General features: G+C 40.1%; 1 long non-coding RNA gene across 1 annotated transcript; it reads right to left on the reverse strand.

Moving 5' to 3' along the window:
• Positions 1–2,893: 2,893 nt before the first annotated feature.
• LOC141276774 (uncharacterized) lies at positions 2,894–21,662 on the reverse strand. Its single transcript, XR_012326821.1, has 4 exons — positions 21,548–21,662; positions 21,255–21,350; positions 11,195–11,261; positions 2,894–4,675 (listed from the first exon to the last, which is right to left on the reverse strand). It is a non-coding gene; the product is annotated as an uncharacterized lncRNA (long non-coding RNA).
• Positions 21,663–21,712: the final 50 nt, after the last annotated feature.

Genomic DNA, 21,712 nt, shown 5'->3' on the forward strand with positions numbered 1-21,712 from the left:
AAGAGACGTCTTATTCATGAAGGAACTTCCAGATATTTTGCAGTGCAGCTGAATACTCAGGATCAAAAGAGTGAATGTTTGCTCAGAAACATTAAAAAACACACTAAAAGCCTTAAGTGCTGTTTTTTTTTTTTCAGAAGAAACATGTTCATTAAAATAAAATTTACACAGACATACAACACAATATATACACCTTTATGCATTGTTTATGGATTGAAATACTATTTATACTGTGATGCAGATTAGCATTAAATACCTATACTGCATTTGGGTCTAGAAAAAACTTGTATAAATAATTTTCTAAAGTGCGGACAAAAAGAAAAAAATAATAACTTTTGTTTAGTTTCATTGTAATCCCAGCGACAGATCCTTGGACTGTTTTGCATCCACATTTGCTTCCAGCAAAGTTGAAATCCCTCGTACCCTCCCCAGAGCCCTGAGCTGATGCCCCACCACCATGACTCATATAAGTCCCTTTGGTAACAAAATTTCCCTCGTGTTTATCCGATATAACCACTCGCCTCATCACAGCACTTTATTTATTTATTTACATGTGCTTATGAATATATATCACAGCTGAATGAAATGGGTGGAAGAAAAAGAAGTTTTCAGAGTGTGGAGAAACCAACAACTGCTTGTTTTCCTTCTTTGTTTTGATCTTTGCCCTGTGGCAGGCGAATAGGAGCCCGTGGGCTAAGGATCAGTGGCAGGACCAGAGGCAGTGCCGGAAGCATGGGATGTTTTCCTTGAGTTGCTGTATCAACTGAGGTGGTGCATTTAAAAGCTTCTTACAAAGTGTGATGCAAACAACGTAGTAAACCAGAACAGGCTGGCTCAGTGGTAAAATGACTCTGAATATTTAAAGTGGCCAAAGAGTTGAGAACAGGTGAAAATTACTCTCTGAAAAACCTTCTCTGCGGCTGTTACATATCCCTGACCCCATAATAAGAGCATTAATAAGCATCCTTCCCATCCAAGGCTCTGGGTCAAATCTTTTCTACTTTCTCAGTAAAGGCACATACTTAATCCTTCCTTTTTGTTTCTTCAACCCTCTCTACTAGATCCTTCCCATCAATACTCAAACACACTCTGTTTCCTCCCATTTAAAAGACTGCCTCTCCCATCCATACATCCACGTATTAAAACAAAACAAAATAACCCTCCTTGAACCCTGCATCCTTTTCCTGCCCTCTTTGCAGCCAGTCTTGGGACCTCTCACACATTCCAATCTTTTTTTCCCTTTTCTTTAAACCATTTTTAAAAATTGAAGTATATTTGATTTACAATGTTGTGTTAGTTTCAGGAGTACAGCAAAGTGATTTAGTTATCTATCTGTCATCCACCTATCTATCTATCTATGTATCTATCTCTCTCGCTATCTAATCTAACTATCAGCTATCTATTCTTTTCAGATTCTTTTCCATGATAGGTTATTACAACGTATTGAGTAGAGTTCCCTGTGCTGTACAGTAGGTCCTTGTGGTTTATCTATTTTATATATAGTAGTGTGTATATGTTAATCCCAAACTCCTAATATAACTCTCCCCCTCCCCCTCCCACCTCCCCCCATCCCTTTTGGTAACCATAAGTTTGTTTCCTATGTCTGTGAGTCAGTTTTGTAAATAAGTTCATTTATATCATTTTTTTAGATGCCACATATAAGTGATACCATATGGTATTTGTCTTTCTCTATCTGACTTACTTCACTTAGTATGATCATCTCTAGGTCCATCCATGTTGCTGCACATGGCATTATTTTGTTCTTTTTTATGGCTGAGTAGTATTCCACGCTGGTACGTGTATGTACGTAGCACGTCTTCTTTATTTATCTACTTGTCTGTTGAAGGACATGTAGGTTGCTTCCACGTCTTCACACATTCCAATCTGATTCCCACCTCCACCCCTCCCCGGCTGTCCCTCCCGGGGAGTCCTCAGTCTCTCTTGCTGACTCAAGTGGGCAGCCAGTGGACATCCTCAGCTCCACTCTTCTCCAACACTCTGCCTCCGAGCCTCTTTCCTGGACCTTCCCTAACTCTCTCAGTCTCTTTACTAGATCACTGAAGGTGCTCAGGCCTGTTTCCTCTTTTCTCTCTACAAATGTTCCCAAGTGACCTCACCCAAGCCCAGGGCTTCAGTTGTCTACAAGCCTTGGCCCCCACTTCAGCGTCCAAGACTCAGACTGGCATGTCAGCATCCCACCCGCCTTGCCTGGTGATGCCTCACAGATGCTTGACGATGTCAGGACAGAACTCATGACCTTCCCCAGCCAACTTAGTTTCTCCTGAGTCCCTCGTCTCAGCTCAGGTTCCCCCTCTTCCTGGGAATCACACTTGCCACATTCTGCTGCCTCCCCAGGCAGTGAGAGGCTGAAAGGCTGAACGCCTCCACCCCCAGCATGTTTCCAGGCGTCTGCATTTTGCCTGCCCCGTTGCCGTCACGCTCACCTGGGCCACCAGCACCTGTCACCTCCTGACTGCCGCCCACGTGAGCTGTCCTTGTGACAGCTTGGCCACACTCCTGTCTTCTCAAAATGCCTCTTAGGCCCTGACATGGTTCCCATCTGTACTGGTAACTACCAGTAGCTCCTTTTATCTTGAATGCCTTTCTCACTTGCCCTTAGTTCGGGGTTCATTTCTACCCACTCTTTATATATCTGACCCTCCTCCCCACAAAAAAGGAGGTGACGCTTCCCATCACACAACTTCCGGTGTTTTTCCTTGTAGAGCCGATCACATTTATCACTTAATAATTTATTTAAATCAAATTTACCTTTTAGACTTACTTTTTTCCTTTAGGAAAAAAGGGACCCTGTCCATCTCCAAGATGACAGAGAATTCTGCTGTAATATAGTAAATACTTGTTGAATGAATGGACAAACCCATTCGTTAAGCAAACAATGTTTTAATTGAAGGTGGGCCGTGAGAAAGCATAGGAAACAATTTGAAATGAAGAATCAGCAAAGTTAAGAACAAAAATTCAAGTCTGGTGTATAAAGAGCAGCCTAACAAAAGTCGCGTTATAAAATTGCAAACCTGTGTAAGTGCAAAATGCAGCGGAGAATCAGAGTTGGTGGATAACAGCATTTTGTGTTATTAGGATTCTCTTTTATGGGTAAGGCGACTTGACTTAGAGTCATTAGAAAGGGCATTTGTTGGCTTGAATGAGTAGGTCCCACTCGTCATGTGGATGCCCATGCAGCTGGGTGCAGGTCCCCACTAGAACCATCAGACTGTCCATGAGAAGTGGGGCAGGGGTGGGCTGCTGACCTGACGGAAGAAAAAATATCTACTATGAGTTTCTCGGTTAGGCAATCTAATAGACATTTAACTCTTGGTGGCATGCCCTACCTATGGTAGCCTTTTAATTTATTATCCACACCAGACATTTGGAGAGTGAGAGAGGCTCTATTTGTAACAATACTGGAATACTGGGTAAAAAGCAAGAGTGCCTTTCGCAAATCAGGGCATAGGGTCACCCTAGCTGGGAGGAAGACAGAGAGGGGGATTTCTGTCCAGGGAGGAGCAACAGGGCTGAATTATGACCTGAAAGGAACAAGGGGTCATGATTACGATGAGAAGAGGGAAGAGGTCCATGGAAAGGGACCCAGGCTCCTTTTCCCAAGCCAACCATTGTGGGCGACCGCGATATTAATTTAAAGGGTCGTTGTAAGGAAATGGAAGGCAGTTCCCTATGGACCCAGTTATATCTTTAGAGATTGCTCTTGTCCAAAAATAACGATTTCCTTCTTTGTGAATTACATACCACCAAGAGGTTCTGCCTTCTCGACTTCCTCAGAAAAATTTCCAAATCGCCTTACAATAATTCTCAAATAACACATGCTGGTCGCCCCAAACAAGAGATAGAATGGTACAAGGGGAAAGAGCCCTGGAGCAGGGGTTGGTATCCTTGCTGCCACTAACTAATTGAGTATCTTTGGTTTAGCTCTGCTTCCTTTATAAAATGGGCTTAATGCAAAAAATTGGCATGGTCCCTCCTCCGAGCTCTGACATGACTGGGTTCTGATGCTAAGTGTGAGACCCCATCTTTGCAAGCCAAGAGACCATAGGCTACTTGGGGAAATATGGCAAAGACACGAAGTAACAACACAAACAGCAAATATGATAGAGGGCTGTGCTTTGTGTGTGGACAACAAACCCAGAAGAGGCTCAGGGAGTCCAGTGTCTGGGGCCTCTGGGGAGGGCTGTGGACACTGCCCGCGGACTTTTCTGTGCAGGTGACGTCAGTGACATCCCCTCCTCCCCTGAGTCCTCTGGAGCTCTGCGCAGCGCATTTCCACCCAGGTGTCAGGCTGTCACTTCAGATTCCGCACATCGCACCCAACCCCTCATCTCCTTCCAGGCAAGCCAGCCCCCCGGGTCCCCTCAGAGGCGCCATCGTTTATTTCCAAGTCACCTGTGTTGGAATCTTGGGTCACTTCCCCTGCTGGCCTCCTCCACCCCCCGTCAGCCTGGCCTCGTGGTGCTGCGTTCTGCGTGCACACCTTGCACACCTGCCTCTCCTTCCTGTCCAGTGACTGCCGTGGCCGAGGTTAGGTCTCAGTCACCTGTTGCTGAAATTCTTAGAAGGTTGTCACAGTCGGTTTCCTCTCCCCAAACTTCCTTCTCATTCAGTTCATCTCACACATCATTGTCAGATCCATAGTGCTAAAATGTTGCTTAAAAATGTTAAATTTCCCTTTTTAAAACAATTCCTGATTAACTACAAGATCAAATAAAAACTCGAGCCTACAATTCATGGCTTTTCACAATCTGGCCCAATCTATGGGCACTTACATTCTTTATGACCCACTTTGCTCCACTTGGACGAGGCTGTGCTCTTACCTGCAGAGGCCCAGCACCTTCTTGCCTGGAGGTTCCCCCCTGCAGCTCCCATTACCTGCAGCGCCGGCACCTTCCCTGCGGGCACCTTCTCCGCTTGCTTTCTCTGAACAACTGTCATCAGAGTTCGGGTCAGCCAGCAAGGACTTCTCCGCTCATCCAGGCCATAGGGATTTCTCCTTCGGAGGAACGCTTCTAGGCTTTCCCTTCATCACTTAGTCCTATTTATTGTCGTGTTTTGTTAGTTTCCATTTTAAGAGCATTTTGTTTTCCCTATTAGATTGTAAATATTTTGCAGATAGGCGTTCTGTCTTAATTCTTTAACCACAATGCCTATTGTAATTCTAAGGAAAGCATTTCTCGGACTCCTTCAAGGCCAGCAGTTGTGCTTGGGATAACAACAAAAAATGCATTGTCATTTCCATGGACGTAGAGATTTATAAAATAGAGGGCTGTATAAAATGGTTGTAGGTCATAGGTTATTAGCACTTAAATGTATGGATAACATGGGGCTATTGAAGGATTTGTAAAACATTCTCATGGAAAGTTCTGGAAAACAGATTTGTTTTATAAAATTCTTGACTTTCAATATGTATGTTCATTTATCTCCAGGCATATAAAGCTTTCCATGTTCCAGAAAGAACACATCACTTGGATGGGATAACATGTGCGAGTGTTTTGAAATCTTAAAGCACTATAAACAGATGCAGGTTTATTTTTATTAATGACAAAATTTCCTTAAGTAATAACCTAAGAAAGAAGGATAGAGTGAACAGTTTTATAATGTCATTCAAACAGCAAGAGCTCATCTCTCCTGGCTGGAGAATACTGTGATCTCTCTTTTCTTCCTAATTCTCCTCCCTTCTGGCAAAGGTGAATCTTGCCAAAAATCATGATTTGTGTGAGAGCAGTGAATTAGTTATCACGGCCCCGTTGCATGTCTATGGGAGACTGGAATGCGTTTCCATCGCTGCTGGCAGCCCTCTCTTTAATTGTTATGTTTTGGGAAGTTAGTTGTATATTGCATTAAACTGACAAAATGCATAGTTGGGGCCTCTCTATATTTTATTCATTGTTGAAAAAGTTGAAGTTAGTTGTTCACTTAATACTCCAAGCTGATGGGGCATTTCATTATCTTACCACTAATACACTCTAGAAAATGGAATCATTAGAGAACAGAAACCATTGAAGTGTAAACATGTGAATAATTTACACTTTCAACCAGTGTTAAATAAAAGGTTTTCATCCAGATAGAGATCTGAGAATAAATATTCATTTCTAATTTCCAGTGAGTAAACTTTATCTCATTTTAAAAGTCTTTCCATTTGATTTTTTTTCCCCCTGGAAGATAATGGCAAATTTGACGTGGACACATTTGGGAATAAAATTTCCCTCTGGTCAACACAACCATGAAGAGTTATTATGAAAATCAAAATTTGAAATAATTGCAAACATTGTAATGAGTAGCCATCTTAGGATACTTGCCCCCTCTTACCCTCAGAGGGTTACCTTCCTGGTGTCGTTTTCCTGGGGGATGGGAACAGGATGCAGAGGAGAGAAATTGCCTCTCAATGTGGACAGTTTGTTGGATGCTTGCCAGCCTGGGTAGAGGCCTGGCTCACAGACAGAAGTCAGCTTCTATCTCACCAGCCAGTGTCTCCATAGGCCTTGACGTAGAGGAAGAGCGTGTGGCTTAAGAAATGTTTGGGAGATGCCAAGCCACCACTGAATCAGGGGACCTGCTGGTACTACTCAGGTTGGGACGGGTCCAGGACCATCCCCAGTGGAATCCTCTGCTGTCACACCCAGCTCCCCAACCTGCCTTTCTTGTTTGCCCTTCTGGAAGCATTGTAGAGTTAGGCCTAGCTGCTGTTTTTTCTTTTCCTTTTTAAAAGGGATTTCTTGAGACATAACTTACATGCTATAAAACTGACTCATTTTAAGCACCCAATTCAATTATTTGTTAGTGGTGCCGCCATCACCATCGTCTAAGTTTAGAACATTTCCGTCTCCCCAGAAAGAAACCTTGTGCCCATTTGCAGCCCCTCCCAGATTTCTGTTTACTCTACCCCCATTGGCTCGCATACCGCCTAGGTTGTTGTTTGCACTCAGTATGTAATTGTCGGGTGAATGCATTTGACCACGTGGACTCGCGTTATGGGTTTCAGAGCCTTATGGAATGTCTGAGTGGAAATGAGCTATTTTTTGTAAATTAGGCAGTGTACCTCAAAATATATAGTTACTGGTAACTGTTTTTTATTGGAGTATAATTGCTTTACGATGCTGTATTAGTCTCTGCTATACAGCGAAGTGAACCAGCTCTGTGTATACCTATATCCCCTTCCTCTCGGACCTCCCTCCCACCCCACCCCCATCCCACCCATCTAGGTCACCACAGAGCACCGAGCTGAGCTCCCTGTGTCACACAGCAGGTTCCCACTAGCTATCTGTTTTACACATGGTAGTGTATGTATATCAGTCCTAATCTCCCATTCATCCCACCCTCCCCTTCCCTGCCTGTGTCCACATGTCCGTTCTCTACGTCTGTCTCTATTCCTGCCCCGGAAATAGGTTCATCTGTACCATTTTTCTAGATTCCACATATATGCGTTAATCTACGATATTTGAAATGAGGTAGGAAAGCTCATGTAGTCTAAACTTTTCATTTTGTAGTCGAGGAAGCTAGCTAACTGTCCACTCCATGGTTAATGAGGGTCAGTGAGGGTCTGGGATTCAAGGTTAGGTGACTGTGGTCTTAGCCTAAGAGGAGGCACACGTGCCAGCAGAGAGCTTTCGAGCTGCTCTGGAGTCAAGATGATCTGTGAGAGCCAGACCCCGCCGGTGGTTTACTGTATTGTCCGTACGGCCTTAATCACTCCGTATGGCCTAATGTCCCCACGGAGGCAGAGGGGGGCTGTGGCTGGTTGAGGTGTCCCTGCCTGACTGGTCTCGCAGCTGACTTTATATACAAAGTTGGGACCCACTGTTGCTTTGTTTTTGTCTCCTCCCTGGTCCTCTCTCTTTTCTCTTGAAAACCCCTTGTTTTTTCCTTCCACCCCAGAATCAGCTGTCTCTCTGCCTGGGAACTGGCCCTTCTCAGGCCTCCCGTACTTCCCCGATGACAAGCCTGCACTGTAAAAAGCATCCGTGATCCCTGGACTGTTCTCGGAAAATAGGAGGAAGAGAGGTACGTGCATCTTCTCTGGGTCTTTTCTATTTAAGCAGATGGTGGTTGCTCAGATGGTCCAAAGTGTGTTTTTTTCTTTCTGTTTTTTTTTTTTTTTTTTTGCGGTATGCGGGCCTCTCACTGTTGTGGCCTCTCCCGTTGCGGAGCACAGGCTCCGGACGCGCAGGCTCAGCGGCCATGGCTCACGGGCCCAGCCGCTCCGCGGCATGTGGGATCTTCCTGGACCGGGGCACGAACCCATGTCCCCTGCATCGGCAGGTGGACTCTCAACCACTGCGCCACCAGGGAAGCCCCCTGTTTTCATTATTTGATTCACAGAATTTTTGTAATCAAAACTATGCAGAGTGAGTTTTCCAAAGAATTTCTTTTTCTAATATGCAAACTTCTGTTCAAATTCCAAAACCAGATTATAAACAGATACAATTTCTCAGAACATCTCCAAAGGGGCCATTTACAAGAGCTTGCTCAAAGAACAATGCATTATTACAAAGAATTATGTCATTTTCAAAGATATTTCAGACCAGTGGATCAAATTCTCGCATATCTCTCCTGATTAAATTCTACTGATTAAATCAGTTGTGATTTATCTGATGATTATGACCATAAACCATAAAATAAAAAAGATCTTTTGATTTGAAAATTGGTCATTAAAATAATATTCTCTAAATTCCCCGTTGATATTTCATTTCAACAAATAAACATGTTTGATCTTTATATTTGTGCTATCTTTTATCTTTTATCTAGGAAATCTTTTATCTAGGAAATATATCTTTTATCTAGGAAATATAAAAGGAAATATAAATGTATGTTTTTCCTAAAAATATATAGAAATCAATAGCAATCTTACATATGATCTGTAAGCAGTTAGCACATTAGTGGAAAACATAATTAGTGTTCCTATTCACAAAAGCATCCTAGAATAAAATACTGACCTAGGAAAAAATATTAAGAAGATGAATATTGAAACAAAAGAAGAAAACCACAAGATTTTGCCAAGAAATATAAAAATAAGGTTTGAATGAATAAAAGGACATACTAGGTTCTGGATGTAAAGACTCAATACGGTTATTACGATATGTAAGTTTTTGGTATTTTCTTAGGTAAACTATGAAATATTGAAAGATTTTTTAGACCATAATTCATTCTATCAACATTAAAAAAAATCTATTAGACTGTGGCATTGGAGTCATAGCCTCAGTGTGGTTTTGAATCTCCCCAAGATGCTTTCTGCAACCCAAGGAAACAAAATAGGGTAGTGAAGGACGTAAGATTGCAGACTACAAAAACTAGGTGACAAAGAAACTCCAGCTGAACCCCAGAATACGGAAGGGGCTGGCCAAACCACCCCCAGCCAAGGCAGCGAGGCATCAATTGTGTGCTGCAGATGGGCTGAGGGCGTGCCTCTGTTGTCAGTCAAGCATCTCACACTGAATGTGCAAACGTAGTCACAGTTGGCCAGGCTGGGAGACGTTCTCAGATCATGTTGCTGGGGGAGCAGAAATGGTTGTACAGGTAGGCTCTGGGCCACAAAGCTGCTTCAACAGCCTAGCCCTTGGGCATCTCAGGTGAGCAGGAAATGCGCTGAGAGGAACAGAGCCTCACTCTGAGGGAGAACGCGGGATCAGAAGCCAAGCTGAGCAGGGCAGGCACAGTGGGGTCCGGAGGGCAGAGAGGCGCAGGCAGCGAGCAGGGAGGCCTAGAGGGAGCCTCCCGGTGAACGTTCCAACAACCAAACCCAAAACCAACAGGTGACAAGACTGTCCTGAGGGTAAGACCTGCCGTAGGAAACCCAGAACCAGACTGAGACACATTCTAGTACCAGACTCGACCTGGAGACAGAGCAGTGGCCACACAGAGTCCACGTTTTCAGCCATTCATGGCTTCCTGAGATAGAGTTCGACTTTAGTCTACATACTGAAAAGGGTGCTGCATACGTGAGCAAGTTGACCCAGGATGGAAGAGCCCTAGATGTGTCCTAGGAAAGCTATTGGGCTTTGAAAAATAAGGAAAACGTTCTTTGAGAATCCAGGCAACATGTCAAAATAACTTGTAGGAGAAAGAAAATGAGAGTGGTGTCAACCTTCCCAACAGAAACACTTTATGCAAGAAAGCAACGTTTTAAAGATTGTCAAGAAAAGAAAGTGTGATGGGAGGATTTCACAAGCCACGCGGCTTTCCTTCAAGTGCAGAGGCCACAGAGAAACTGCAGCGGACATTCAAGAACTCAAGGACAGCGTTCCTGTGCGTCCTTCCTGGGAAGAGTCTATGCGAGAGAGGGTGTCAGGCAACCACAAAGTAATTAGGAAAGACTCGGCATAAAGCGTTTCAGAAGGTGTTGAAGATACTTAACTGCAGGACTAAGGCTGAAAGATGCAAATAAGGATGACAAGTTAGTCCTGTGCTGTGTGCTCTGACGATGCTGAAACGATGTAAGAAAAAACACGAGGAGAAAGAGGAGAGTAGACAGACTCACTGCTCGGTTACCCGGTAGGTATTAGCTAAGAGTAAAATGTCAGTTGCAACTGATAAATCAAGTAGTAACATCTTACGTATATTAGGAGTATGAAGATTAACACTGCTGCTAGCTTCTAACAATTTGGTGGTTGGGGGAAGAGGAACAGAAAAGGGACAGAATTACTAGTTACCAGTTAAAGTCTGTTGCCATAATTGAGAACGATTTTTAATCAGGATTCTGGGAGAAATTCAGCCATATGGAAAATGATTTGATTTTCTCCCTTCTCCCATGATGGAACTAACTATGCATCATTTTAGGTGCTTAAGAGATGTCTTTTTTTAAAAATCTAAAATAGATGCCTTCGAGTCTAATTCTCTTGCAAAATCGGATATTCAGCTTTGTTTATACCTGGCTATATTGAGATTGTCTGATTAATCTAGAGAGGAGACGGGGGCTATCATGCAAAGTTATTAGTAACAAGAGAAACACTAGAAGAGAAATAAAAGCCTTCATAAATACCAAGTCTGGTAAATAATACCAGAATAGTAGAGAACAGGACCATATAGTGACAGGCTTTGAATATGCATCTGTGTGAATCATGATATACATAATATACCTACACATACATACGTACATATAAACGTGTATATATTACATGAGACTACGTGAAAGAACCAAACTCAACATATTGTTATATCAGTAAACGTAACTCACGCATTTAAAGAATTATGTCAGATTGGCTCACAAAGCAGCAACTCAAAGCTGTATCCAGGAGATGTGCCTAATACAAAGGAATTGAGCAAAATAAATAAAATGCTGGTAAGGATGCAAATACTAATTGAAAGAAAGCAGGTGTTGCAATTTGATAATAGACAAGGTAGAATTCAGCCCCATAAGACTTAAATGTAAAAAAAAGGATATATTATAATGCTAAAAGCCACACTTCACAATGAAGATATAAATATTATTCGTATATATGCATTAGATTACACAGATGCGACCCTCATATAACAGAAACCACAGGAAAGGAAAGAAGAAATGAACAGGGGTTCACTGGCGTAGGAGCTATAGACAGGCATATACAGTAGGGCAATTTACCCTTTCAGTCCTAGACAGATCAAGATGGCAAAAAAATCAGTGTGGATAATACTCACCTACCTTATTCATTATGTAGAAGACCAAACAACACAGAAAATAAGGTAGACTTTGTGGATATACTTCAAATTTTGTACCCCCATCATAGAGAGCATACCTGCTTTCCAAGTACACATTCACCAAAAAAATTACCATATATTAGGCCATAAAGAAAACCTCAGTAAATTCCAAAAAATGTAAATAATACACACCACCCTCACTGACTAAATGCAATAAAACCAGGAATTAATAAGAAAATAAAAAACAAAAGTCACTTTCACCTGGAAAAACAAAACCATCTATTAACAACTCTTGGGTCAAAGGGGAAATAAACAAACTTGCAGAATTTCTAAAACTGTTCTAAGGAAAACTTAGTGTATCAGGATCTATGGGATACAGCTAAACAAAACTCGCAGGAAGATCTATCACCAAAAATGGAAACAAACGAGTTATATTAGAACTCAAAAGGCTGGAAAAGAACAAACAATTCCAAGAGGAATTTGTAAAAATACATGTATCAGACATATACCTCCTCTGTCCAAGGGGCAACTTAAATAGTGCAGGAAATCGCTGTACCTGGGAGATTAGGTCCTGGGGGGGAGGTGGGGTACATGTGTGGTTACTTTTTGATTTCTTTTGTAGATATTGGTGTATTCTGGTTTTCTACATTTCTTTAGTCAATTGTGGAGCACTCAGAATTTTGTAAAACACTGTCCATTTAATCAACATTTAAAATTTATTGGTCCAAAGTTATGCATTGTAGTATATTAAGAACTGGTACCATGAATGTAGGTGTGTACACTTATGATTCTAAGATTCTCTGTCTCCTGAGCTTGGGCTGCCTCTCTGAGATCCCTTTCCATAGATTTTGGGCTGGTATTTCCTTACAATATTGATGTGGGTTTTTTTGTTTGTCCATTAAAGGATGCAAAAGATCTCTTTGTTTTATTTTTTATAACTGCATGTGCATCTACATATTTTATTTTTAGTTATTTTTTGCACTAAGGTTAAATTTTTAAATTTTACTTAAAATAAATTGAGGTATAGTTGATTTACAATATTATATAAGTTTAAGGTGTACAACATAGTGATTCACAGTTTTTACAGTTTATACTTCATTTATATTATTGTAAAATATTGGTTATATTCCCTGTGCTGTACAATATATCCTTGTAACTCCTTTTATACATAGCACTTTGTAACTTTTAATCCCCATTCCTATTTTGCCCCTCCCCACTGCTAACCACTAATTTGTTCTCTGTATCTGTGAATCAGTTTCTTTTTTGTTGTACTCGCTAGTTTGTTTTATTTCTTTTGGATTCCACATATAAGTGATATCATACAGTATTTGTCTCTCTCAGTCTGACCTATTTCACTAAGCATAATACCCTCTAAGTCCATCCATGCCATTACAAAAAGCAGAATTTCATTATCTTTTATGACTGAGTAATATTCCATTATATAAAATATATATATATATATATATATATATATATATATATATATACACCCCACATCTTCTTTATCCATTCTTCTGTTGATGGACACTTAGATTGCTTCCATATTTTCACAATTGTAAATGATGCCACCATGAACATTGGGGTGCATGTATCTTTTAAAATTAGTGTTTTTGTTTTCTTCAGATATATACCCAGGAGTGGGATTGCTGGGTCATATGGTAGTTCTATTTTTAGTTTTTTGAGGACCCTCCATATTGTTTTCCTCAGTGGCTGCACCAATTTAAATCCCACCAACAGTGCGCAGGGTTCCCTTTACTCCACATCCTTGCCAACACTTTCTATTTGTCGTCTTTTTGATATTAGCCATTGTGACAGGTTTGAGGTAATATCGCATTGTGGTCTTGATTTACATTTCTCTGATGCTTAGTGTTGTAGAGCATCTTTTCACGTGCCCATTGACCATCTGTCTTACAATACCAACAAGTTTTTCAGGCATTTAAGGAGTACTAAAATTACTCACTGTTTTTAGCTGTTTTCAATGGAAATATGTGACACTAGAAATGGGCAGTTCTGTTTTTTGTCAGTAATTATTTCCTCATATTTACTTGAGTGTTGTGGTTTTTTTAAAATTATTTTTCTAACTCCTTGAATTGAATGCTTAGCTAATTTACTTTTAGTCTTTCTTATTTTCTGAAAATCCATTAAAGCTCTATATTTTCCTCTGAGGACTGCTTTGCCTGTGCTCTTGGGTTTCAACATGGAATACTCTCATTAAACAGTTTTAATTTCAGTTTTTATTTTCCCTTGCATTCACAAGTTACCCAGAGGTTCTGGTCCACGTTTTTGTGTAGTGATGTTTTAGGGCCTTTCTTTGGTTATTGCTTTCTAGTTTTATTGCTTTGGATTCAGAGAATGTGGTCCCTGTGATTTCTACTTTTGTGGAATCTACTGAATTTTCTTTAAGCACTAAAACTAGGGCAAAATTTTAAAATAAATATTCCACAAGTGTTTGAAAAATGTATGGATTCTCTATTTGTTGTGGGCAAAGCTCTCTTTATGCCTTTTCGAGCATGCTTTTAAGTTGATATTTTAATCTCCTGTCTATTCATTTTTCACTTTGTAATTTTTAAGAGGTACCTTAAAATCTCCCTCTGTTTCTGTGAAGAAGCCAGTTTTTTCTGTTTTTTTTTATATATTTTGTATATTCTGTTATAGATATATATATACTGTTATCTACATTCTGTGTTATATATATGTGTGTGTACCCACACACGTATATGTTATATACATATATACTCTTCTGTGTATTCTGATGTTACGTTCAATGTGTGGGAGTTTATACTATTAACCAAAAGGACTGTGATTTTATATAAAATATAATTTCTTGTCTTAAATATCCTTTCTGTCTTGATCGTTTGGGTCTAGTATTAAATTTCAGCTTCCTCAAATATGACTAGACACTCTTATGATCTCGATTCCTCCACCTCCTATACTTTGTTGCTGTAATTTAGAATTTTAGGTTCATATTAATTGTTATTAGCATTTTGCTTTTACTTTTTCAAAACCATACCATCTATGGCTATATTATAAAACTAATTCTTTTCTAAAGTTGTAACATTTTGGTTATTTTTCTCACTGTTATATCTTATATCCAGTATCTTCATCTTTATTAGATTCATTTTTCAAAATTTGCAGTGTAAATGTTCAAGTAACTCTTCTAAAAAGTTGGGAAAGTGTCCCAGTTGCCTAACGTAAGTATCTCTATTTTGCCTTACACATGACTGACATTTAGGCTAGGTATGAAATGCTAGGTACAAAATTCTTATTCCTTGTCCTTGAAACATTGCTTTGTTACCTTCTCAGGCCTTTATTGAAAATGAGACAGCTGATGCCAACTTGATTTTTTGCTTCTTGTGGATAACCTGCTCTTTTCTTTCTGGAAACTTTTAGGGTAAATCTAGGAATGGGTCATTTTTCATTCTTTTTGTACAGCTCTTGGTAAATGCTCTCAATAAGGCAAAACAAAAGAAAAAATCCCCCAAACTCAAGACACTTTTCAACACAGGGGGAATTACTTTATTAACACTTTGCTTATTTTTTCCCTTCCAACATCTTTGTTTTCCCTTGAAAACCCTATTAGACAGACATTGGAGCTTCTGAGTCAGTCCTGGCCCTCTTTTAAATTTCCTCTCATATGTTTCCCCTCTGTCCTTTTGGACTGAGTTTTGAGATACCCTCTTAACCTTCCACTTTCCTAATCTGATATTCAGCTTTGCCTAATTATTCTTTTTTTTGAGTTTTTCATCCTGGAAATCATATTTTTAATATCCACAAATTTTATTAGATCCTATTTTAAATTAATAGGTATTCTTTCATATTCTTTTAAGCTCATTCATTTGACATATTTTAACTTTTTCTTCTGCTCTCATTCTTATTCTCTTCTCACTCCTCTGTGAGTGGAACTGTTCTTTCATGCTGCTTCCCCCAATGTGTGATGGTACTTAATTATTCATTTCCTATATGAGGTTGTAAGCCAAAGGGTATTGATGGCTGTGCTGTGTTACCCATGTCACCTTGGCAGTGAATGCAAATTCTGATCTTAGAAGCCCTGGCTCTGGGCAGCTTAGGAAGTCCAAAAGGTGCACATTTCAAAAGGGAAGAAACAGACGCAGCCAGTTCTCTGAAAGGCTAGACTCAGATCTTGTGCCCTGTCCTCCCCAATCCCCATCCTACCATTTAATGCAAGTCACAGGCCACCCAGATTGGATGAGGGAGGTGCCCACACAAGGACGTGAACACTGGGAGGTGTGGCTCGTCACAGTACTTTGGGGACTAGCCTTTAAATAATTTGTAGGCTGAACCGTCCATGGCCTGATCTTTTTACTCCTCTGATCTTGGGGTGTTATGGGGGTTCTCCTGGAAAGCTTACTTTCATGAAGGCCCTCTTTTTTGTCTGTTTGGAATTGTTGGCACTCTAACTTATTGGGATTTGCCATTGATCAATTTCCATGTGCTCTGTAACCTCCAGAATTTCTTCTCTGTTTTGATCTATTGAGGAGTACAGTTCTAGTACTATAATGAATTAAAAAATATTCTCTTAGTGATTTAAACTGGGTTTGGATAGGGATGAGAGAATAATATGTCTTCAGTCAGCCATAGTAATCGGAATCCTGTTTTCTAACTTTTAAATTAAGAGCATCTATTCTGCTAGTAAATCAGAAATACAGAACAAGTTCTAAGACATATTTTCCCCCTTATACTTCGTGCCATTACATTATTTTATCTTTTTAAAGGAAAACAATTTTTTGCCTTTTAATCCATTTCTTTGTATATTTTTCCCTAAAATTTGCCTGTAAATTAGTCAATTTAATTTTTTATTGTCGCCTGTCTCCCTTCCATCATTAATTTTCATTAACTCTTGAGTGGCTTTATCTTCCTTCTAGATGCTTGAAGACAAAGGTTATGAACACCCATGAACAGAGTATCCGGTTTTGAGAAGTCAGATTGCGTGTTTGGCTTCCTTTATAATGTGTGTGTGCGCATGTGTGTTTGGAAGCTTTTGCAACGGGAGAGTTTTTCTTGGTGCCTAAACCACAAAAATTGATGATTGAATAGATTTTTATCATCCTTGCAGAGTAATGTTTTATGTACGTGTAAGATAAATTGACTAATTCTTACAGAAAAATGAAACTTTTCTATTTTATTTTTGTGAGCCAAGTTAGCACGAAATTCTAACTTTTCTTTTTGGTAAAGATTTTATCAAACCTCAGCCTAGCAAAAAGTGAGTGGAAGTGTATCTCTATCTAGGAATCTTGGTAAAGCAACACCATCCCTAGATAATGATGATGTCAAAGTATTGAAAGTGTATTCAGATCGATGCTTCTGTGTCTGGGTTGCCCAAATGAAGGCTAGTGTAAATTTATGTCACCAACCACAGCAGGCCCTCAGAGCCGCAGGACAGTCACAGTGTGGGTCTCTCCTGATGCTCCCAAACCACAGTTTGAAATGTTCTCCACTTTTCTCAACTTGTCTTTTTCTTATTGACTAATAAAATCTCTCTATATTAAGAACTTGATCATGTTATTTGCAATCTTTTCCCAGATTTATTTGCCTTCTATTTTAAAAAGGTGTTTTAAATTATCACAGCAATCCATATTTTCTTTGTGTTTTCCCCCCATTGTTTTCGTGTTTTCTCATTTATTTGGAAAGGCAGACATGATTCTCCCTTCATGGAATTTACAGCATATATATATATATATATATATATATATATATATATATATATATATTTTTATAGTGTTACTTAAATTTTTTTGCATTTTTTTAGTATTTTCTTAGTGAGTTAATTTAAACCCATCTGGAATTTATTTTGTTATATCATATGAGCTGTGCCTATAACTTACGTCAATTTTTTTTACACATTTGGGCATTTTTTCTGACCCTATTTATTAAATGTCTCTTTCCCATGGTTTTTAATTTTCCCTTTTAAATGAAAAAGTCATTAGTTAAATGAGTCTTTCTGACAGGGAGAATTTCCCCGCATTGTTCTTCTTCTCCCCCCGTAATTTCTTACCGCTTCTTTGTTATTTATTTTTGATATAAATTTTAGAATGATTCTGTCGGGAGCCGTAACAATATTCACTGGGATTACGACTGCATTTGTCCTCTTTTAAATTAATTGGGGAAAATATCCATCTTTACTGTATTCAGTCTTCCCATCAATGACCATGATCTATTTCTATAAAATGTTTTAATGTTTCTCAGGAAATACTTGTGGTTTTCCTGTTGCAAATTCTGTACAATTCTTGTTGGGATTTGTCCTTGAATTTTATATTTTTGTTTGCTATTAGGAAATTAATTTTCTTCCATTCTGTTTTCTAATAACTTAGGGATTAATTCTTCTATATTTAACTTGTTTCTGGCTACTTTACTTAAAACTTGAATTAATTCTAAGGGTTTCTATGTATGTGGTATATTTCTTGCAAAGAATTTTGTCATTTCATTTATAATAGTTCATTTTTTTAATATTTCACATGTCACTGCATTGGGAAAATCTATCAGAACAATGTTCAAAAACCATAGTGATAATAGACATCTTTGCTCTATTTCCAGTTTTAACAGGAATAACATCAATATTTTTGCATAGCTTCAGTTTTATCATCTAAAATGACGATGATAATGTCTACCTTTGTTCACATGGTTAAGAAGCAGAAATAAGGAAATGACTGTCAAACAATATGTAAATATAAGGTGGTAATGTGATTTATTTCTAAGATAGACTAGATTAATAGCCTTAACAGTGTGAGACTCAGAAGGCATTCGTTTCTCTAGAAACCACCCATTTCCTGTTTTCACAGATAAACTAAAGACTAACACCGACTTCCCAGATAGAGTTCTTTCCTTCCCTGTTAACTGTTTACAAGTGGTGGAGTCCTTCTTAGGTGGGCACAGAAAACCAGCATGAGAGCTTATTAAAATATCCACTGGTCTTGTCCAAATTCAAGTTCACCTTAGATTCCAAGCCCAATCATCTTTGGGATGCCTGTTCTACTTGGTGGTAACAACAAAAGGAGTGACTTCGGATCTTATCCCATGTTCAGTTTCTGCAGAGCGGTTTCTGTCTTTGAAATTGACAGTTGGGAAATTGGGGTTGCACAGGAGTGAATCCGCTGTCTCCACCCTATTTCATGCGGGGGGAGATCCTGGAAGGAGATGCTGTGTGGCTGTAACTGACCTTCCCTGTTTATTTCATCTGCACAGGCACCACGCCCAGGGTGGAGGCTACCCTGCTCTACCAAGTGAACCATCACAGTGGAGGTGGGTGGGCAGTGCGTCCTCCTGGGACCCACTCACACCTAGAATCCATCCATGGGCAACTGAACTGTTCGCCGGAATTGCCTGCAACTTCCCCTGTGATTAGGCTTCTAAGCCACTAGTTAGATTGCTGTGCTCTTCTTAATGTGGTTTTTCAGCAACTCAACATATTTGTTCTTAAGCAATTTAGACACCAGTCGGTGTTTGTAAAGACAATATTTCCAGGAAAAGTCTCTGGAGAGGCATGTAGTGTGCGACCATTTCATGATAAAGTGGGGATGGTGGCCATCAAGAGCTCATGCATTTGCTTCCCTGCCACCATTGCAATCTCGTCGGATGCCACTTTCCACATTGGTAAGTGGGTTGCTCTCTGCTTAAAAATGACAACCTGGCTCCCCTACTTCTTAGTGGAGCCCGTAAAGCTGGTGACAGTAAAAAGAAACAATGCATAATGTTCATGATACTGCTGTGTGGGAGTCTGCTTAAGACTTGGGCCCTAAATGGTTTTTAATCCCAGGATGCACTGATTGTGCTAATGTGAGAGAGGCCAACCGGCTGTTATAAAATCATTGCCGATATGAGCAGAATAAAAAATGGTTAAAGGGATCTTGTTACAGCTTCTGTTTATTCCATAAGGGCTTGAGGAAAGCAAAGAGGCAATGATTCTGTTTGGGTCTTGTTCTTGAAAGATGACCTTTTACGTAGGTAAGTCAAAAGTTTAAAGAAGTAAACAGTTTAAATACAGCCAGTTTTAGTAATTTTTCCATTGTTTGACTTAACTGCTTCATAACGTGATACAAAAACAACCTGCGGTACCTGACCAAGGACAAAGAATCCTTAAGATAAAAAAGCTGTAAAACCTTCTGAGGGCTTGTCTCTAAAATATCATTTTGATTTTGGGTCTAGAGAAGGGCTCTACATCTCAAATTACAATAAATCTCTAAAAGTCCGATAGTGATTTATGCCAGCTTGTGCTATAATGGACAACATTGCGCCATCCCATGAAGTTATGATTAAGGAATTGGGGGAAGAGAGTGAGCGTCATTCTGGACTTCATTTTGGCACCTTGCAGAGCTCAGTGTTACCACAATTATTGGTTTTCTGAAATATGTCCCTATGCATTATTCTGATCAGATTACTTGCGTTGCACAATCCTCTGGTGAATAACAGGACAATAGCGCAAAATAAATCTCTCTCTGAAATTTAATCTCTGTGTCTGTACACTGTTAAGAGGAACATCTACAGTCCTCCGATAAGGAGCTGTATATCTTCCCTAACTGAACTGGGGTTTGTTCTTCAATTATCTGCAATGGAAATTCACAAACAGGCAAATGACCGCATGGCTGATGTTTATGTTACGAACACGGTGTTGAAACATAGCTGATGTTCTCACAAGCCCCGTGTGATGAAATTCTAATTTCTTTTGTAAAAATGCCACAGCAGATCGGGTTGGATGGTTGTCCCCAGTGCGTTACCCTTTCACCTCCAAGAAGTTTCTGGGCTAATTCTTTGAAAATCTTCCTCCCCAGGGAGGGGTGGCTGTGTACGTGGGACCATCCCTTAAAATTTGGCACCTTTTCCTTTGAAGCTCTGTGAGGCTCCCCTCATTTAAAGGGGATAAACTGTTTTGTCTTTAGTTGTAGAATTCCTCCCAGGGAGTGGAGGGTGCGCCAATCGGGAAAACACAGGATACTTGTGCCCTGTGACCCTGCCTCTTGTTTCTTGAGCTGGGGGGCATGTTCTTGCTGAAATGAGTGATGGGAGTGGGAGAGGTCTGGCACACACCCTGTAAAAATAGGACCTGTGCTCCCAGCTGAAGCCCTGGGAGCAGTCTGCTTCCTATGCACCGCTGTATCACAGCCAGAACCAATGCTGTGGGCCTGGGCCAACAGCAAGGCAGGAGCACAGCTCTCGTTGCCCCTTGTTGATGAGGAAACATCACATCTTGAAGTCATTTTTTCCTCTCTTTCTAGAAATCCTATTGTCAGAATGTTACCAGACCTGATTTGGGTGTGGACCTCTTGGAACAGACTCATATCCTGGGGAAGTATCCAGGAAATGTTTATTCTTTATTTCAAAATTAGTTTTTGAAAAAAAATTATAAAAGAAAGACACGTTCACTATAAAAGGAAGCAAAGAGTACAAAATAGGCTAAATTAAAAGTGCGCCCCCTGCCCCCTGCCACCAGCCCACTTCCCATGTGTCTGGGTCCTCTCCCCCGAGGGTGCGTGACAAGGACTTTCTTCTATCCTGTCACAAGTGTGTGCAGGGCACGTACACAAGAGGAACCGCATTTTACGTACCCTGTGCCTTCTTGTTCTCACCTGATATATCCCGGACAATTTTTTTTTCATATCTACACGTACCTTCAAGCTGATGGAAATGAATCCTGCTTAGTATTCCAGAAACAACTTTAATTTGTCCTCTACTCATAGATGTTGAAGTTGTTTCCAGTCTTCCTCCTTTACAGACAAAAGGAAAGCAAGAAAAAGGATAGTGCTTTAGACCAAGTTTGGTATAAAAAAGACTCAGTTCAAATCCTAACTTTATCACCCTCCGGCCATGCCACCCATCTCCTGTAAGCCAGTCTCCTCATCTGTAAAATTGGAGTAAAAGACACCCATGTCACGTAGTTGTTGCGAAAATTAAAATAACTCACGTAGAGAGCAAAGACCAGGGCATTGAGTACAGAAAGCTTTCTCTGTATCTCATCTGGAATAAACACGCCTCTGTGTGTGTGTGTGTGTGTGTGTGTGTGTGTGTGTGTGTGAGAGAGAGAGAGAGAGAGAGAGAGAGAGAGAGAGAGAGAGAGAGAGAGAGAGAG

This window comes from Tursiops truncatus, chromosome 16 (genome assembly GCF_011762595.2).
Source record: "Tursiops truncatus isolate mTurTru1 chromosome 16, mTurTru1.mat.Y, whole genome shotgun sequence".
NCBI lineage: Eukaryota > Metazoa > Chordata > Mammalia > Artiodactyla > Delphinidae > Tursiops > Tursiops truncatus.